Source organism: Rhincodon typus, chromosome 11 (genome assembly GCF_021869965.1).
Source record: "Rhincodon typus isolate 14 chromosome 11, sRhiTyp1.1, whole genome shotgun sequence".
NCBI lineage: Eukaryota > Metazoa > Chordata > Chondrichthyes > Orectolobiformes > Rhincodontidae > Rhincodon > Rhincodon typus.
The window spans coordinates 60,405,208-60,420,436 of record NC_063342.1 but is presented as its reverse complement, the minus strand read 5'-3'; the positions used below and the strand labels follow the sequence as shown (position 1 = coordinate 60,420,436).

The 15,229-nt window shown below is 42.7% G+C and overlaps 1 long non-coding RNA gene across 2 annotated transcripts; it reads right to left on the bottom strand.

Moving 5' to 3' along the window:
- Positions 1-3,711: 3,711 nt before the first annotated feature.
- LOC109915053 lies at positions 3,712-5,832 on the bottom strand. 2 transcript variants are annotated; one of them, XR_002258526.2, is made up of 3 exons: positions 5,591-5,832; positions 4,810-4,942; positions 3,712-4,229 (listed from the first exon to the last, which is right to left on the bottom strand). It is a non-coding gene; the product is annotated as an uncharacterized LOC109915053 (long non-coding RNA). The 2 variants fall into 2 exon arrangements; XR_007263161.1 differs by having other exon boundaries at positions 4,810-4,947; positions 5,591-5,800.
- Between the last annotated feature and the right edge of the window lie 9,397 nt (positions 5,833-15,229).

Below are 15,229 nucleotides of genomic sequence, written 5' to 3'. Positions count from 1 at the left end.
GTTCATCTAGCTGTACACCTTGTTATCTCAGTCTGCTGCAGTATATATTTTTTCCTTCATTACCTATTTCTATTTATATTGGCGTGATTGCCACAATAATTTTCTGCCAGATACTGCATTATTACCAAATAAGGAAATAGTAGTAATTTGTGGTAAATGCAAGACCTTTTGAGTATTGTGATACATGCACAAAAGCAATTCTTTTCAAGCCACCTAATTTATTTGTGCAAGGAACTCACTTGATGACAAATCAATAAGAGTAACTTTGATGTCTGTATTAGAATCTTACTTTCTGCCTTTGGTTGTTAAGGAAGTAGGGTTGTTGAGGAAGTGGTAGTTTATCACAAAGACATCACAGTACCAAAATAACTGAAATTTGCAAGCACCTTGTGATTAATATCCTCTCCTGCAATAATTTATATTGTGTCATTTTACAGAATCTCACTGACCAAAGGAGTTATTCAGAACAAGCTAAGATTTTGTCCTTGTTCCTTTGTCAGCCTGTATCCAGAGCAGCATTTTAATATTTTCTGGTAACTGCAAGTATGCTTAGAATTAATCCCCCAGAAATAAAAACTAGTTTAATGACCTTCAATATCTGGCTGGCTCAATGGTTGTATTCAATAAGCTGATTATGAGGTTCCATTAGATGACTCAACACTACAGAGGCCAGAAATGTCCATCGTTTTGCTGTCTCTTGAATTAAGTAACCATAACTGCTGATGGTGAGCAACATCTCAATCATTCTCAGTGTCACTTGTTTGTGTGCTCATGGATGATGGGCAGAGTGATAGGCTTGGCTATCTTTGGTTGAAACAATCTGCTTAGTCCGAAGCCACTTGAGTGAAATTCCATACTAAGTCCTGTTCCTTGGAAAGATTACTGCTATTCTGATGCAGGAAGACACAAGGCTAAAGAAAAGCCCATAACGACACATATGATAATAGCAGAATTCCAGTTCGTGTTATTGTGGAACCAGAAGATAAGACAGCCAATATGTTCACATATTTTCCAAAGATGCAAGCATGTGGAAGCTCGATTATAAACGAATTGTGCATTCATTCAAAATTTACCACAATTCAACAATGTAAAAATAGAATATTTGTGGTGTTTTACTGGTGTTGGTAATATAGTATACATATTGAAAATAGGTTTCTGAGAAGAGTCAAATGTGCAGACACTGTCTTTGTTTTCAAACTGCCAGTACCTCACTTGACATTTAAGGGGCAAGACAGAGAAGATGAAGGATCAGCACAAATTAAAAGCATTGTACAGCTGCCAGGGTAACAGGCATTGATATTAATTAAGGACCGCTTGTAATCATACAAGATATACCTATTAATGAAATGGGAGCCCTTGCAATTTGTGCCAATAGAGGATTTGTTCATTGCACCATGAGAATTTGTCTGCAGCCAATGCAGCATTAGATTTGGGGAAAGCTTGCTACTTTTGTGCACTTCAGGGCCCTATCACTGAGATAGTAGGAACTGCCGATGCTGGAGTCTGAGATAACAAGGTGTGGAGCTGGATGAATACAACAGGCCAGGCAGCATCAGAGGGGCAGGAAAGCTGATGTTTCGGGTCTGGACCCTTCTTCAGAAAAAAAAAGGGCCCTATCGCTGTTCCTTCCACCGACTATGGATCTGGAATGAAAATTTTGCCGCCAGCATCAATTACTCACTCAGTACGAGCACAATCTACAATCAATGAAGGTTACCATAAAGGTCCCAACTTCTCAACCTTGCCCCACATCTGAGGCATAGTCACTCTCAGGTTAAACTCACCACTAGTTGTCTCTATAAGAAAGCAGCTTTGGGATCCTGTGGGACTAAAACAACTTTTAATCTGTAACTAGAAAGCTGATGTTGATATACCTAGTTACAGTCTCAGTAACTTGGAGGCAAAATGATTGAAGGCCATAGTAGTAATTGTTACAAATGCAGTGCCAGAGAATTGCATGTTTGTTGCAGGAAGTGACACACATCTTACCCAAGGGAAGCATAAACATCTCATGCAATGCTTCTTTGAGGTGGTTGACAGGCCTTGTTGGGTCTATAAACTTCCGTGGGCTCTCCTCCTATGGTCTCCATCTGATGGTTCCCCCTGTTACTGTTCCTTTTCCCCTAGCCAGACATAAAAAAACAATTCATACTTTCAGATCAATAACTAAATTGCTGCACTAAATAACCTCAGGCAGGATGCCTTTGACATTATTGCCATACTCAACCATCGAACAGGCTCACACATTTGCTTAACCTCCAAAAGACAGGCTCAGTTATATTTCCAGATATCCAACATTTATTTAAGCAATATATTTAAATGTAAATGCTACTCTGGGATTCCCCAGGATAGGTTAACTGCTTCAGAAAGAGCGGAATTACATAACTACAATATGCTGCAACACTCAAGCTTCGAAGAATGAGGTCAGATATCACACCACCAGGTTATAGTCCCAACAGGTTTATTTGAAAACACAGACTATAACCTGATGTGCTGAAGAATTTTCTGAACCATTTCTGAAGGGTCCAGACCCAAAACAGCGATTTCCGAAGAAGGGTCCAGACCCGAAACATCAGCTTTCCTGCTCCTCTGATGCTGCTTGGCCTGCTGTGTTCATCCAGCTCTACACCTTGTTATCTATAACCTGTTGTCGTGTGATTTCTGACTTCGTACATCCCAGTCCAACACCTACACCTCCACATCTTGGAAGAATAACAAATGGCATGTACGGAAGGTTAATTATATTATCAACCATACCAATTTGGCTCACACCTACATTCAAATAGGCAACATTTAACCAAATTGGCTGGGATTGCTTGACCCATGATGTCCAATTAGTCAGATACAAGCCAGCAAATTACAAGTCACTCATGATACTGTATCACAGATCAAGTTAAAATCTGTAGTGCAAGAAAGCCTACAATTTATGGAAATCTATTTAGAATGTCCTTCTGCTCAAATTCTACTCAAAGATCACATACTGTTGAAACTTTGCATATTAAGTGCTTCTGAAAAGATTGACTCATTGCTTTGATTATACAGAGTTGACCCAAATCACCTTAACTTTGCTTGTCACCATAATTGCCACCTTACCTGATGAATATTTTCTAGTTTTTTGCTTTGATTTGGGTTTTTAAATATAAGCGAGCCTAGTTTACACTGTAGCCATTTCCTCAGTGTTGAAGAAGTGAACTTTAGTATTTTGCACTTTTGACACAAATTAATTAGCCCATATAGAGGCAAATCTGCTTCTTTAGTTAGCTGCAGGAAGGGAAAAAAGTTCCCACCTAGTGCTGAGTTATTAGGATTTGGGTTTTTGATTCAAACTACCAGGAACTTCAATTTGTTCAGAATTAGAAAAATAGGAATCAGCAAACTTTTCATCTTCAATTTGCTGTTGCTTCAGAGACTGAAATAACTGAATTCTTTCACTGTTACTACATTATATAAAACTAGGCTGTGGATCTTTATACATGACAGAATACACACTTGTGGCCCAATCTATTGATTCAGCCATAACAGGACACTACTGCAGAATTTTTAAACATTTAAAAAAAGACATTAATTATTTCTCTCCACAAATGCTGCCAGACCTGCTGCACGTATCAAAGACCCCGCTTCACATCATGCCTTAAGTTTCTTCCAACAGAGTTTTGTGACCAGTCAAAGTCCATTTGTATGTTTAAAAAAAAACCAAACAACAAGTCTGAATAGATTTCAAATGTTTATTTGCATATCAAAACAAAAACCAAAATCAGTTACTGTGCATGCCAAGAGACCTAACAAAATGGCACTCTACATAGTTGATTTGATTGAACTGAGCATAGGTCCTTGACATCTTCACTCCATTCACAGGCATTTGGTTATTAAGGTTCCTGCAGTCTTTTCTGGGCTCCTCTTGAGACATGCAAGCTCTTTAGTGCCACCAGAAGTACTAAGCCAGCCAGATGGTCAGTAGTTAAAATTTCCCCTACCCCCCTTTCCAAAAAAGGAAAGGAAGGGCAAGTGGGAGAAAATAGATTTGGGGTGGAAGGGTTGGGTGCGGAAAGAAAGGAGATTGATGGGGGTAGGTGCCAACCAGGTCACTCAATATCCAAAGTTTTTTTTTCTTTAGGAAATACATAGCTAGAAGGCAATGCTTGTGGAATGTACAGTGCAAGTCAGAAAACAAAATCACTTTCATTGTGCCGCTGCTGCTTCTTTTGCCACTTTTCTTTCTGCTTCAATTGCTAAGAGAGAAAAGGAAAAGTATTAGATTACAACTCGGGTCAAAGTCTCCACATTCCAGTCTCTGGAGCGTACAGCCCAATTTAATGCTCCTCTCATTACCCGAGATGTGCCGACCTACACCATACCACCACAGAAAACTCACCCTTAAATTTGAAATTTAATCCGTTTTATCCTACGCAGAGGAAGAGTTCAGGTTATGCAAACAAAAGCGCGATACTGCTTCCTCTTTATTAAAAGTGGAAGGGTAGAAGATACATTAAAGCGTGATAATGGCAGATTAGGAACGTTAGTTTAAAATTTTCAACTCCTTCCCCAAAACATATCGCTGAATAAAAACGCATAGGAGATTCTGCACACAATTGAAAATGCGTTTAAGTTAATCATATGCATCAACTCCAACCAAGTCACTGCGTTTACAGAATTGCTTAAACGCTATGGAGTTGTTCGAAAATTCATTCCTCTCTCCCCAGCGCCAACCCCCACTCAGTCTCTGGATTAAAAGACCACACCCGCCTCATTTACACTGAGCAGAGAAAGAAAAAGCAAGTGGCTTCCGCAGTTCGCTCTAACTGCACCTACTTGCTGCGTCCGGCAATGCGGTCTTCTCCAGAGTCTTTGTTTCTTTAAGTTTGCTCTTTTCGAATCCAGTGATCTCCTGCTGCAGTTCTCCCACGAGCTCCTTGGGTTTCTCATCAGCCATTGTCCCAACTATCTGCACTAGAACAATGTACATTTGAAAGAAAAAAAAAAGGTCAATTCAGGTACACTTCCCCGACGCCCATAATTTACAGCAACAGGGGAGCAGTCGCTGTACTGCAGCTCACTGTTGAAAAATCACGGTCATCGAAACCTCGGTGCACGAGGTAGAAGAAATCAACTTGTATCCAGATCTTCGTTCACTCACGCAGATACAGGGCAGTCACTAAGCGCCCACAGAGTAATCAGGAATAACTCCCAGTTCAAGAAAACCCATCAATGCGTATCTCCAAACGCTGCAGACATTAGATCCCAACACAACAGGAGATTCCTCATCTTACTTAAATGTTCTACTTCTTCTTCCACCCACCACCGCACCCCCCCCCCAACTAATGCAGAAGCTCGATAAGGAAACATTCACTTCATGTTAAATCTTCACAATAAATATTCTATTTTCAGGAGCAGCCTTAGAACCAACGCCCCCAAATTCGGAACACATTGTTCGCAAAACAATTCCCTCCGACTCCAGCTACGATAGGAGTAAGCGAGAGTGGAGGGCTTTTGACTGAAAGGACAAAAAAAATGGAACAGTCGACACCATCCCACTTCTGCAATAATACATTTAAGATTGCGCAAACTGCTTGAATTACAAATAACCGCTTACCGTTCGTCTACACTTCGCAAAGAAACAAACAAACTCAGGCGATGCTCACTCGAGACTGAGGCGAAATGCCTGGGCGCCGGGGTTGTTATATCGGCGTTTATGCAAATCACAGCACGTCAGACTCTACACCCAGTCTTTGTCCATCTGTTCCTCGTTGGCTTCATTCTTCATTCAATCGGAGCCAGTGAACTGGGTGTGTCCAAGTTAGATGGAGCAGGCGGGGATTGAAAGTTTCCTCCGATGGCAAGAGGTTGCTTTACTAACTGTTTCCCCTTATCGAACGCTGACGACAGACTTTTACCAATAGCGACCTCAAGCGAGATCAGTGTGACATGGTCACCAGAGCGCAGTCGAGTTCTGTGTTCATTACGCCTCCAAGCAATATCACTGCCAACTGGACTCTTTATCTGGCGTCCAAATGCAGCACAAGGTACACAATGAGTTGGTCGAATGCTAAAAAAAACGCAATAAAAGACATCCAACAATAGGTGCCCCCTTTTATTTTTATTCAGGTAGCCGCTCAAACTTTAAAGTTTGTTTATAATATCAATCAGTACATCTTAATGATGAGAGAGGGGAAACAAATCCTGCACGCAGGATCCCACTCATGGACGTCAGCCCCATGTACCCAAAGATCTGTGGTTTGAATTAACCTGTTTAGACACATGAAGAGCATTGGCAGAAACTCATGAACCTGCATAGGAATCATCCTGTTACCAAGGGTCAGCCATTGCCCACGATCATTTCAACTGAGAGCACTCGAGTCCCTGTGGTGCCCATTGTTCATGGGAAGCCTCAGGCATAGCACTAGCTTTGTTTGACCTACCCTATTGTCCTTTGAGTGTGGTAGGAGCAGACAGCTAAAGTAGTCACCCACACAGATCACATCCTTGGGCTCTAAATCATTAGTTTAATTGGTGGATTTATTGTTTTGATTATTATTGGAAATTTCAAGGATAAAAATAATCCAGGAAGACAGTCATAGACTTTTAGTGAGGCTGAGCTTGAGTTAATCCTCCCCTTCCCCAAAACCTCATAGTAACTTCAAGGCAGAGGATTCTTTGGTTACACTGAGCAGTTATATCCTTTTTGTGTTTATGCTCCCTCATCACCCACCCCAACCATACCATTATTCCATCTTGCCCAAACCATGTTTTGTACCTGTCTGTCCTGACATCCCATTCTTGAAGTCCAAGTGCTCATGGTTGCTGCTAGTGAGTATTTATTTATCGGTTTATAGGTAGTCCATAGGTTGCAAATAGATTCCATTTGTAAGACCATTTGCAAGTTGATTTGTGCACAAATTGGAACATGATGCAGGACAGCATAAAGCAGTTGCTTGTAAGTAGATATTTGTATGTTGGGCACTTAAAATTACACCTCTACATGGGATTGGTTCATAGGTGATGAGCGTTCATAAATCAGGACCCCCACTATTCTCTTTTGTGAACTTAGAGTTTTAAGATGGCTTGACAATGCAAGACAGGATGGTGGCAGAGGGTTGTTGTTCAGACTGGAGGCCTGTGACCAGCAGTGTGCCACAAGAATCGGTGCTGAGCTCATTGTTGATGGCCATTTAGATAAACGATTTGGATGAGAACATAGGAGGCATGATTATTAAGTTTGTGGATGACACCAAAATTGGTGGTATAGTGGACAGTGAAGATTATTTAAGAGGATCTTGATCAACTAGGCCAGTGGGCCAAAGAATGGCGGATGGAGTTTAATTCAGATAAATGCACAGTGTTGTATTTTGGTAAAACAAACTAGAGCAGGCCTTACACAGTTAGAGGTAGGGCCCTGGAGAGTCTTGTCCAACAGAGAGACCTAGGGGTGCAGTAACATATTTCCTTGAAAGTGGTGTCACAGATAGACAGGGTAGTGAAGAAGGCGTTTGGCACACTTGCCTTCATTGGTCAGCTCACTGAGTACAGGGGTTAGGACGTCATGTTACAGCTATACAAGACCACTGGTAGGGCCACATTTGGAGTGCTGCATACAATTCAGGTATCCTGCTATAGAAAGGATGTTTTTAAACTGGAAAGGTGCAAAAAAGATTTAGGAGGATGTTTGAGACTGGAAGGCTTGAGTTATAAGGAAAGGATGGATAGGCTGAGATTGTTTCCCTGGAATGTAGGAGGCTCCAGGGTGACTTTAAAGAGGTTTATAAAATCATGAGGGGAATAGATAAGTTGAATAGACAAGGTCTTTTCCTCAGCGTCAGGGAGTCCAAAACTAGAGGGTATAGGTTTAAGGTGAGAAGGGAAAAACTTAAAAGTGACCTAAGGGACAACACTTTCACACAGAGGGTGGTGCGTATATGGAACAAGCTGCCAGAGGAAGTGGTAGAGGCGGGTACAATTACAACATTTAAAAAAACATTTGTTTAGGTACATGGATAGGAAAGGTTTAGAGGAATATGGGCCAAATGCAGGCAAACGGAACTAATTCAGTTTAGGATCCCTGGATGGCATGGACCAGTTGGGTTGAAGAACCTGTTTCCGTGTCGTATGACACTATGACTCGATGTTTATTTTAACCACTTTTGTCTCATTGTTTAATAAACATTAAATGGAAAAAAGCTCAGATTTATATTTCAGCATCTCAGGAGCCATGTCAGGAACATGAAATTTACATGGCCCATGCAAGGCTTTGTTATGAACTCAAGTGAGCCACAAAGACAAAAATGTTTGAATAACACAGTTATCTTCAGGAATTCAGAAGACTTTTTGCCTGTTGTATTCAACAATACTTTCAACAATGAGAAATCTTAGTTTCAAACCCACACCAACCCAGGAATCATCTCAGATTACTACACATGTGTGGTTAACAATATCAAACTGGATTCATCATGTGTCAGAAAGCTTTGTCTGTGCTTTTGATCTGAGTTAGCAGTTGCTATTACTGAGGTACATGCCCTATCGCATAGAAATTCTTCAGTTTGTGCTTGAGTTCAAATAATATCAATGACTAATTTGATTGTTACCTAGTGTTTTATTTGGGTTACCAATTCTGACTCTTAACTTAAGGGAGGCTTGGGCTGGACCATTGTTTAACTTCAGATGTTTGCTCAAGGAGACTGCAAATTCAATGGAAACTTGATAATTCACGCTGATCCTCAGCAAGATGAGTTAATGAAAACAATGGACGGCTGAACTAGTAGGTAGTCATCTAGGGGTCAATCATGTGGTTCAGGTGCTTGTGAATAAATGAGATAACTTCACTTGAGATCAGCACTGAAACTGTTTCCAGTGAGCAGCACATAGGCCCAGATGTCCCATTGTCTGGATAGTCAGAGCCCAGATGTACCCTGAAAAATCTGTGTCAGTACTCCTCGAAAGTCTCAATGCACTGACTTGAATGACATTGCTCAAGTTGTTTAAAATTCTAATGGACAATTCCCAAACTGGGGACCCTGCACAACTGTCTCCAATTCTGAGATAGGAGACTTGGGTGAGATCTGTCTTACTTACCTCGATAGTTACACAGGTAATGTTACACAGATTAAAAACCATGTCTAACTGCTGGGTAGCCATACAACTGACTTTGCTGAATCCCCTCACCCTGAGCCCTGACACTCTGTTGACCCTCCAAACCTCCAGAATCTCCATTCCCCCAATACTTTATTCCTTAGACCTCTCAACTCCCCTTCCAGCCAACATCACTATCCAAACACACTATCCATCCTACCAATCCTCCACCCTGCTCCACTACCCACCTTGACATCCTACCCATGGTGTTGTCTTCCCTACCCTGCCACTTTACAAACCTGCCACATGACTTACCCTAGACAACAAGGTGCAGAGCTGGATGAACACAGCAGGCCAAGCAGCATCATAGGAGCAGAAAGGCTGGTGTTTCGGGCCTAGATCCTTCATCAGAAATGGGGCAATTCATTGACTGCCTTGCTGTCATCATTTCCAATGCTTTTATCAAGGATTGGCAATCACTGTTGGACTGCTGCACATTTCTGGCTGAGACTTCTAAACCCAACCTTTTCAGAAATGCAGGGTGCGTTTCCACTGGAGGCCCGAAACGTCAGCCTTTCTGCTCCTATGATGCTGCTTGGCCTGCTGTGTTCATCCAGCTCTGCACCTTGTTGTCTCGGATTCTCCAGCATCTGCAGTTCCTACTATCACATGACTTACCCTGTCATCTAGCACCCTGTAATGCAACCCACCCTGTCACCCCTCCCAGCTGGCAGCCTGTCCCTCCCCCATACTATCCTGACACCTACCACCCTATCATCCTGTCACTGCACCCAGCCTGCGCTCGATCTGCATACCTCACACACACGCACTCACTAACACACTGAAAAGCGACATATATGCTCCAGAGTTTTGCAGTGTGTTCATGGATGCTGACTTACCAGAATGCAACCAGTGCTGTATAAAGTTAGTTGGCTTGTATGCCCTGACTTTCCTCCCACCCAAACGAACCCGTGCTATGAAGAAGGACTCCAGTGGAAACGCACCCTGCATTTCTGAAAAGGTTGGGTTTAGAAGTCTCAGCCAGAAATGTGCAGCAGTCCAACAGTGATTGCCAATTCTTGATAAGAGCACTGGAAAGGATGACAGCAAGGCATGAATTGCAGTCAATGAATTGCTTTTCGTGCTCATCAGGTGTAAGTGGGGTTGTTCAAGGTGTAACCTGGATCCAGCCAAGTCCTTGGCTCATTTTATAGAATTCCAGTGATTCAGAACTAACATCTCCATGGAAATAGGGGCAGAGAGCAAGAAATATTGAAATGGCCTTTATTATATCCTCTCCTTGAGCACCAATTCCAGTGGGTACTATGCAGCTGGAACCTGATCTGGTATACTAGTCATTTGATGAGACATAATTTACAGAAAAAGAGTCCTTATTGAAACTCATGAACAGTTTGCAAACAAGGTACCAGTCCTGCCATTTTGACTGGTTTCATTGTAACATATTGGAAGCCTAAGATACATTTGTAGGGCACAGATCTTCACAATCAATAACATAGAGAATAGATAGCCACAGTTTTGTATAATCAGCTCTTCAGAAATTTCTGTACAGTTAAAATCTGCCCAATCTTCCAGCATTTGTAAATCATTTTGGATATCACCTGGAAGTCATGAACTGAAACCAGGGAGGATTGGTTCCAAAGAAGATTCATTCAGGTTGAAATGTTAACTCTGTTTCTGCCTCCTACTACCAGATGTACAGGGCGTTTTCAGCATTTTCTGTTTCTAATTCAAATTTCTGCATTCCACAATGTTTTTCTTTCATTATATAAGAACTGGTAATCTGTTCTAATGTAAATATGTGAAACCTTGTCAAAAAAAGTGCTGGTGAGCTTTAAAAGGTCACCTGTTGAACCGTCACCTACTTATGAATGTTTAAAATGTTGGCAACTGTTTTTCAATCATCAAAAATCACTCTGGAAGGATGAGGCTGCTGAGCTATTCTTTGTCTATATGTATTAGCATAGATGGCTGGTTTGCAATGCCAAGCGATGACAGCAGCACAGGTTCAATTCCTGTAGCAGCTGAGGTCACCAAGAATGTCCTACTTTCTCAAGCTCATCCCTTGCCCAAGTGCTGGTGATCCTCAGGTTCAACCATCAACATATCTTTACTTAGCTAGAGCTGGACACTTCCAACAGCATTCCATTAGGGTATTTAAACCAGATAAACAAGCTTCCTACAGTAGAATGAAAATGAAACTATTGGGCAGAACCTTATAGAGGCCTGAGTGACATGGGATATGATGGGAAATGTGCAGGATCACATTAGAAGTCTGGTGAAGTCTATCTCTTTGTGGGAGCAAATTGCTGCATCTTTTAACTAAATTCATGCATCGAGGTGAGATTCTCACTCGGAAGTGATGAGTTGCCTATTGAGGGAGATTAGTGCTTGTTAACAACTTTATTAACTGCACATCTCACCTCATTAATGTGTACCTTGCAGTTCTAACATCCATTGAGAGCAAATTAGATGCCAAGAATTCTCGAGATGGAAGTCTGAGTAGCTACCTGGCGACATCAGCTCACCACTTTCTCCAAAATACATCTGAGGCCCATTCCATGGGCACCAGCCAGATGCACCCCACATCCACGGACATTGGCATCCAATATGTTCTAGCCTTTAAAAACCCTCAAGGTACTACTCCAGTCCATTTAAAGGACACTTCTGCCCTTCAATGCTGCACTTTGGGTCGACACAACAATTCGCATTGTGGTGCTGCAGCAAGGATGCTGACTCAGTTCACAGACTGGACCAGGCTGTGTCGCCAGCCTGTTTGTTTCCTCTCAAAGCGCTCATTCACTCTGAGCCTACCTGGATGCTCACAGCATCCCTGCCTTGCCCCTCAGCCAGAGACATCAATACTCCTCTATCAGCTGTGCCATTTAACACAAACACAAAACTATGCATGGGGGGGAGGGGTGTCCCATCACAATAAGTCTGAAAGCAATCCAGGGACTTGGATACAGTCAGTCAGCTGCTCAGTGTATCATAAGAGATGAGGAGCTGAATGTCTTGACTCTTTTTGCCCTATTAAAGACTGCTTTCTGCCTGGATTGAGAGCGAAGCCAGTATTAAGGGAGATAAAAGTGGATGTCACAGATATTAGTGCTGTTTCAGGTAGAGAGATGTCTCGAGCGAGCGGGTAGACAGTGCACAGGACATGCACGGTTAAGTGCTGTCCGGGTTGGAATGGGTAACAGTAAGTGAGCTAAGATGTTGCGGGCAATAGTGAGAGTGGTACACCATGAACCTTGTTTGGAAATTGGTACAGTAGCAGAGATGGAGTGCGTATGTGGTGTTGGAATAAAACATGGTGGCCTTTATGCTGGCACAGTGCAAAAGGTTATTGACCTTCTTCTGAAACTGCTATGTGTTCCTCCAGACAGCTGAGACTGCACTGACCTGAGTGGCAAATTCAGACCTGACTGGCATGACTGGTTTCATGACCTCCTGTGCTGGTGCTGGGAGAGGTAGACAACCCATGCAGTCTCTGTACTACCCCATCCACCAGGAACTCCAGGTCCCTGCCCACAATTTTCCTTTGTCTGCCAAGTCCAAGGCACATGTCAGGAAAAGTGCAGGGTAGTTTCAGATTGACAGTATTGCCTCGGTGCATTATAGCCTTTAAAAGATGATGGCAGTTCTAGGGATGCAGATCTATTGTGGGATGTCCTGGTAGTGACGAGTTTTTCCAGGAATGGCACATGTTTGGCTGGGATAGAATTGGGTGCGAGGGGCAGGTAGTTAATGAAATGAGTTTGGCAAGAAATGGCAAAAGATGTTGCTAGGCCTTGCAACAAAAAAAACCTAAAAAAACTGACACTTAGCTAAAAAGCGCAAGTTTCAGCCCTTGTTACCTTTTTTTATCTTTATCACATTCTTATTCTTTATCAGTCTACAGTTCGCTACATTTTTTTCTCCCCTTTTCATCTCATTTCGCTTTTATTTTCTGTTTTGACAATTCATCTGGCCTGCGTGCAAATACTTCATCTTTCTGCCCTCAAGTGAATCAATGCTGAAGTTACTGCAGACATGAGATTATGTCAGTGCTCAGGTACAAAATATTCCCATTTCTCCTTTAAAACCACAAACACAGATTCTCATGAGTTCACAGTGAATTCATCTAGTGACTAAAGGGGTTGATGAGTCAGTAGGAAGAGCCAAAGTTCAATTTCCAGGCTGTCCAGAGACATCTACTGCGGACATGCAGTAAGGCAGAAATTCAAGGAGCTAGGGTGGAAGCTTAGAGCGAGAACAAACACAGTTGTTATCTCTGGTTTGTTACCCGTGCCACGTGCTAGTGAGGCGAGGAATAGGGAGAGAGAGCAGTTGAACACGTGGCTACAGGGATGGTGCAGGAGGGAGGGATTCAGATACCTGGATAATTGGGGCTCATTCTGGGGTAGGTGGGACCTCTACAAGTGGGATGGTCTACACCTGAACCAGAGGGGTACCAATATCCTGGGGGGAAAATTTGCTAATGCTCTTTGGGAGAGTTTAAACTAATTCGGCAGGGGGATGGGAACCTGAATTGTAGCTCCAGTGTACAGGAGGTTGAGAGTAGTGAGATCATGAATAAGGTTTCAAGGTCACAGGAGTGTACCGGCAGGCAGGAAGGTGGTTTGAAATGTGTCTACTTCAACGCCAGGAGCATCTGGAATAAGGTGGGTGAACTTGCAGCATGGGTTGGTACCTGGGACTTCGATGTTGTGGCCATTTCGGAGACATGGATAGAGCAGGGACAGGAATATTGTTGCGGGTTCCGGGGTTTAGATGTTTCAGTAAGATCAGGGAAGGTGGTAAAAGAGGGGGAGGTGTGGCATTGTTAGTCAAGGACGGTATTACGGTGGCAGAAAGGACGTTTGATGAGGACTCGTCTACTGAGGTAGTATGGGCTGAGGTTAGAAACAAGAAAGGAGTGGTCACCCTGTTGGGAGTTTTCTATAGGCCTCCGAAAAGTTCCACAGATGTAGAGGAAAGAATTGCAAAGGTGATTCTGGATAGGAGCGAAAGTAACAGGGTAGTTGTTATGGGAGACTTTAACTTTCCAAATATTGACTGGAAACGCTATAGTTTGAGTACTTTAGATGGGTCAGTTTATGTCCAATGTGTGCAGGAGGGTTTCCTGACACAGTATGTAGATAGGCCAACAAGAGGCAAGGCCACAATGGATTTGGTACTGAGTAATGAACCAGGCCAGGTGTTAGATTTTGGAGATGGTGAGCACTTTGGTGATAGTGACCACAATTCAGTTACATTTACTTTAGCGGTGGAAAGGGATAGGTATATACCGCAGGGCAAGAGTTATAGCTGGGGGAAAGGCAATTATGAGGCGATGAGGCAAGATTTAGGATGCATAGGTTGGAGAAGGAAACTGCAGGCTGGGCACAATTGAAATGTGGAGCTTGTTCAAGGAACAGCTACTGCGTGTCCTTGATAAGTATGTAGGGAGGAAGTGGTCGAGTGAAGGAACTGCGGTTTACCAAAGAAGTTGAATCTCTTGTCAAGAGGAAGAAGGAGGCTTATGTAGAGATGAGGCATGAAGGCTCAGTTAGGGTGCTTGAGAGTTACAAGTTAGCCAGGAAGGACCTAAAGAGAGAGCTAAGAAGAGCCAGGAGGGGACATGAGAAGTCTTTAGCAGGTAGGATCAAGGAAACCCTAAAGCTTTCTATAGGTATGTCAGGAATAAAAGAATGACTAGAGTAAGATTAGGGCCAGTCAAGGACAGTAGTGGGAAGTTGTGCGTGGAGTCTGAAGAGGTAGGAGAGGCGCTAAATGAATATTTTTCATCAGTATTCACACAGGAAAAAGACAATGTTGTTGAGGAGAATACTGAGATACAGGCTATTAGACTAGATGGGATTGAGGTTCATAAGGAGGAGGTGTTAGCAATTCTGGAAAGTGTGAAAATAGGTAAGTCCCCTGGGCCGGATGGGATTTATCTTAGGATTCTCTGGGAAGCAAGGGAGGAGATTGCAGAGACTTTGGCTTTGATCTTTATGTCATCATTGTCTACAGGAATAGTGCCAGAAGACTGGAGGATAGCAAATGTTGTCCCCTTGTTCAAGAAGGTTAGTAGAGACAACCCTGGTAATTATAGACCAGTGAGCTTTACTTCGGTTGTGGGTAAAGTGTTGGAAAGGATTAT